Source organism: Salmo salar, chromosome ssa09 (genome assembly GCF_905237065.1).
Source record: "Salmo salar chromosome ssa09, Ssal_v3.1, whole genome shotgun sequence".
Lineage (NCBI taxonomy): Eukaryota > Metazoa > Chordata > Actinopteri > Salmoniformes > Salmonidae > Salmo > Salmo salar.
Window position 1 is genome coordinate 66,460,428 of NC_059450.1, and position 6,000 is coordinate 66,466,427.

Consider the following 6,000-nt stretch of genomic DNA (forward strand, 5'->3'; position numbering starts at 1 on the left):
GACAAAATCACTCCTGAGATGTGTGCAAACCTGGTGGCCAACTACAAGAAATGTCTGAGCTCTGTGATTGTCAACAAGGGTTTTGCCACCAAGTACTAAGTCATGTTTTGCAGAGGGGTCAAATACTTATTTCCCTCATTAAAATGCAAATCAATTTATAACATTTTTGACATTCATTTTTCTGGATTTCTTTGATGTTATTCTGTCTCTCACTGTTCAAATAAACCTACCATTAAAATTATAGACTGATAATTTCTTTGTCAGTGGGCAAACGTACAAAATCAGCAGGGGATCAAATACTTTTTTCCCTCACTGTACATACACTGCATTCAACACTTTTTCACATTTTGTTACATGTTCTAAAATGGATTCAATTGTTTTTTTCACACTCATTAATCTACACACATTACCTCATAATGACAAAGCAAAAACAGGATTTTATAATTTTTTGCTAATTTATTAGAAATAAACTGAAATATTACATTTACATAAGTATTCAGACACTTTACTCAGCACTTTGTTGAAGCACCTTTGGCAGCTATTACAGCCTCAAGTCTTTTTGGGTATGACGCTACAAGCTTGGCACACCTGTATTTGGGGAGTTTCTCCCATTCTTCTCTGCAAATCCTCTCAAGCTCTGTCAGGTTGGATGGGGAGTGTCGCTGCACAGCTATTTTCAGGTCTCTCCAGAGATGTTTGATCAGGGTTCAAGCCTGGGCTCTGGCTGTGCCAATCAAAGATGTTCAGAGACTTGTCCCAAAGCCACTCCTGCGTTGTCTTGGCTGTGTGCTTACGGTTGTTGTCCTGTTGGAAGGTGAACCTTCACCCCAGTCTGAGGTCGTGAGCGTTCTGGAGCAGGTTATCATCAAGGATCTCTCTGTACTTTGCTCTGTTCATCTTTCCCTCGATTCTGACAAGTCTTCCAGTCCCTGCCACTGACAAACATCCCCACAACAGGATGCTGCCACCACCATGCTTCACCGTAGGGATGGTGCCAGGTTTCCTCCAGACCTGACGCTTGGCATTAAATCTTGGTTTCATCAGACCAGAGAATCTTGTTTCTCATGGTCTGAGAGTCCTTCAGGTGCCTTTTAGCAAACTCCAAGCGGGCGGTCATGTGCCTTTTACTGAGGAGTGGCTTCCGTCTGGCCACTCTACCATAAAGACCTGATTGGTGGAGTGTTGTGCTTCCACAGAGGAACTCTGGAGCTCTGTCAGTGAACATCGGGTTCTTGGTCACCTCCCTGACCAAGGCCCTTCTCCCCCAATTGCTCAGTTCGTCCGGGTGGCCAGCTCTAGGAAGAGTCTTGGAGGTTCCAAACTTCTTCCATTTAAGAGTGATGGAAGCCACTGTGTTCTTGATGACCTTCAATGTTGCAGAAATGATTTGGTACCCTTCCCCAGATCTGTGCCTCAATACAATCCTGTCTCTAAGGACGATTCTTCTTCGGTATCATTGCGTTTGCACATTGTGTTTGTGCATGCTGCCACCTAATGTGATGTAGTATGTGTTCAATCACATTACCTTTTGTGAAACTTTTTTTTTAAATTGCACTACCAACTAACATCTATATACCCCTATTACATACCACCAACTAAGCCTCCGTCTATATACCTCTATTACGTACCACCAACTAACACCTATATACCACTATTACATATAGATATAATAATGGCGCTGGAGGGGTTGGCTGCGAGTTCCTAACCAATTGTGCTATTTTGTGTGTTTTTTCACATTGTTTGTAACTTATTTTGACCATGATATTGCTAACACCATCTCCTATGACCGAAAATAGCTTCTGGGTATCAGAACAGCGATTACTCAGCTCGAACTGGACAAAGTTTGTGTCAGACTATTTAATGAGTCTAACGCAAAGGATATACTGTTTCTCCAAGACCAGGCCCAAATCCTTGTAATTCGCATGAAGAAAAGACGGAGATATGGGGGGCGCAGATCTGGGTGCCTGTCACGGGTGTCGTAGGGTAGAGACCAAGACGCAGCGGTAAAATGTACACTCATCTTCTTTTTATTATGGTGAAGAAGGGAAACACATACAACGTATACAAAACAAAACAAACTTGACAGTCTTGTCAGGCACACAGCTAAACAAGCACAATCTCCCACCAAAATCCCATGACAAACAAACTCCTAGTTATAGGACCCTCAATCAGAGGCAACAATAACCAGCTGCCTCCAATTGAAGGTCCAACCCCAATTAACTACACATAGAAATACAAAAGACTAGATAGAACATAGAAAATATACTAACATAGAACATAGGCTAACAAACCCCGAACCACATAAACCAAACACCCCTCTACCTAAATACATAGCCCAAACCACATGAAACAAACACCCCCTGCCACGTCCTGACCAAACTATAATAACAAACAACCCCTATTACTGGTCAGGACGTGACAGTGCCTTGTGAGAATTTGTCATCAAGTGTGTAACCTGCCTCTACCATCCGTTCTATTGGCCAACCTGCAATCACTGGAAAATAAACTGGATAAGCTCCGTTCGAGACTATCCTACCAACGGGACAGTAAAAACTGTAATATCTTATGTTTCACCGAGTCATGGCTGAATGACGACACGGATAATATTACAGTTGGCTGGGTTTTCCGTGCATCGGCAGGACAGCACAGCTACGTCTGGTAAGACGAGGGGTGGTAGAGTGTGTCTATTTGTCAACAACAGCTGGTGCGTGATGTCTAATATTAAGGAAGTGTTGAGGTATTGCTCGCCTGAGGTAGAGTACGTAATGATAAGCTGTAGACCACACTATCTACCAAGAGAGTTTTCATCTATATTTTTCGTAGCCATATATTTACCACCACAAACCGATGCTGGCACCAAGACCGCACTGTATAAGCAAACAAGAAAATGCTCATCCAGAAGTGGCGCTCCTTGTGGCTGGGTAGTTTAATGCAGGCAAACTTAAATCCATTTTACCTAATTTCTACCAGCATGTCCCATGTGCAACCAGAGGGAAAAAAAACTCTACACCACCTTTACTCCACACACAAAGACGCATACAAAGCTCTCCCTCGCCCTCCATTTGGCAAATCTGACCACAATTATATCCTCCTGATTCCTGCTTACAAGCAAAAACTAAAGCAGGAAGTACCAGTGACTCGCTCAATACGGAAGTATAGTCAGATGACGTGGATGCTACGCTACAGGACTGTTTTGCTAACACAGACTGGAAAAGGTTCCGACATTCATCCAATGGCATTGAGGAGTATACCACCTCAGTCACCGGCTTCATCAATAAGTGCATCAACGACGTCGTCCCCACATTGACCGTAGGTACATATCCCAACCAGAAGCCATGGATTACAGGCAACATCCGTACCGAACTAAAGGCTAGAGCTGCCGCTTTCAAGGAGCGGAACACTAATCTGGACGCATTTAAGAAATCCCGCTATGCCCTCAGATGAACCATCAAACAGGCAAAGCATCAATACAGGACTAAGATTGAGTCCTACTACACTGGCTCTGATGCATGTCGGATGTGACAGGGCTTGCAAACTATTAGACTTCAAAGTGAAACCCAGCCGCAAGCTGCCCAGTGACGCGAGCCTACTAGACAGGCTAAATTCATTTTATGCTCGCTTCGAGGCAAGCAACACTGAAGCATGCGTGAGAGCACCAGCTGTTCCAGACAACTGTGTGATCACGCTCTCCGTAGCCGATGTGAGCAAGACAATTAAAAAGGTCAACATTCACAAGGACGCGGGGCCAGACGGATTACCAGGATGTGAACTCCGAGCATGCCCGGACCAACTGGCAAGTATCTTCACTGACATTTATAACCTCTCCCTGACTGAGTCCGTACAACCTACATGTTTCAAGCAGACCACCATAGTCCCTGTGCCCAAGAAAGCGAAGGTAACTTGCCTAAATGACTACCGCCCCGTAGCACTCACGTCGGTAGCCATGAAGTGCTTTGAAAGGCTGGTCATGTCTCACATCAACATCATCATCCCGGAAACCACTCCAATTTGCATACCGCCCCAACAGATCCACAGATGATGCAATCTCAATTGTACTCCACTCTGCCTTTTCCCACCTGGACAAAAGGAACACCTATGTGAGAATGCTATTCATTGACTACAGCTCAGCGTGCAACACCATAGTGCCCTCAAAGCTCATCAATAAGCTAAGGACCCTGGGACTAAACACCTCCCTCTGCAACTGGATCCTGGACTTCCTGACGGGCCGCCCCCAGGTGGAAAGGGTAGGTAACAACACATCCGCCACGCTAATCCTCAACACGGGGGCACCTCAGGGGTGCGTGCTCAGCCCCCTCCTGTACTCCCTGTTCACCCACAACTGCATGGCTGAGCACGACTCCAACATCATCATTAAGTTTGCTGATGACACAACAGTGGTAGGCCTGATCACCGACAACGATGAGACAGCCTATAGGGAGAAGGTCAGAGACCTGGCAGTGTGGTGCCATGACAACAACCTCTCCCTAAACGTGAGCAAGACAAAGGAGTTGATCATGGACTACAGGAAAAGGAGGGCCGAACACGCACCCATTCATATCGACAATGACACGACAATGCCTTTTCCCCCTCAGGAGCCTGAAAAGATTTGGCATGGGTCCCCAGATCCTCAAAGAATTCTACAGCTGCACCATCGAGAGCATCATGACCAGTTGCATCACCGCCTGCTATGGCAAATGCTCGGCATCCGACCATAAGCCGCTACAGAGGGTAGTGCATACAGCCCAGTGCATCGCTGGGGCAAAGCTTCCTGCCATCCAGGACCTATATACTAGGCGGTGTCAGAGGAAGGCCCAAAAATGTTTCAAAGACTCCAGTCACCCAAGTCATAGACTGTTCTCTCTGCTACCACACTGCAAGCGGTACTGGAGCGCAAGTCTATGTCCAAGAGGCTTCTAAACTGCTTCTACCCCCAAGCCATAAGACTCCTGAACATCTAATCAAATGGTGACCCAGACTATTTGCATTGCCCCCCCCCCACACACACCTTTTACGCTGCTGCTACTCTCTGTTATTATCTATGCATAGTCACTTTAATATCTGTACCTACATGTACATATTACCTCAATTACCTCGACTAACCGGTGCCCCCGCACATTGACTTTGTACCGGTACCCCCTGTATATAGCCTCGCTATTGTTATTCTACTGCTGCTCTTTAATTATTTGTTACTTTTATTTCTTGTTTTTTTTAGGTATTTTTCTTAAAACTGCATTGTTGGTTAAGGGCTTGTAAGTAACCATTTCGCTGTAAGGTCTACACCTGTTGTATTCGGCGCATGTGACAAATACAATTTCATTTGATTTGACCACATGTAATTTATTCTCACTCTCGTCAGGTTCTGAGCCATCAGGGACAGCAGAATATGATTTGTGCCTTCTTCCTCAACACACATCTTCCCACTCCACTCGGCTCTTCTTCTTCCTCGCTGTCCATTACCACGTGTATCCGTTCACCTCGCTCTTGCCCTGCCTTCATCAGCTGTATTCCTTGCAAAGCACGCACTGATGGTGTTTCTCCAAAACCCAACTTACATGTCTGGCTATCTCTGGCCTCTCCATTCTTCCCTTACTGCTAATCAAATGGCATCTTCCAGGTGAGCAACAGGGAGGAGTATTCTTGCTGTGTTCACAACAATTGGGAACTGGGAACACGGAAATCTCCAGCTTCCGACTTCAGTGTGTTCAAGACAACTGGGAACTCTGAAAAACGTGCTCTGACTGGGAAAAATATTTTGAACAGTCATCCAACTCGGAATTCCAAGTCGGGAACTCTGGCCTCTTTCTAGAGCTGCCACTTTCTGACCTGAGCATTGATCACTGACGTTATGATTTGACCTCTTATTTTTCAGAGTTCCCAGTTGTCTTGAAAGCACCATTTAGCCCTCTGTAGAAGAGTGTGTACATGTAGTTAGATGACAGGCCAAAAAAAGTCTGCTTGTAATTGCTACTGGTTGGGTTGGTATCCCTTGACCCTTGGACT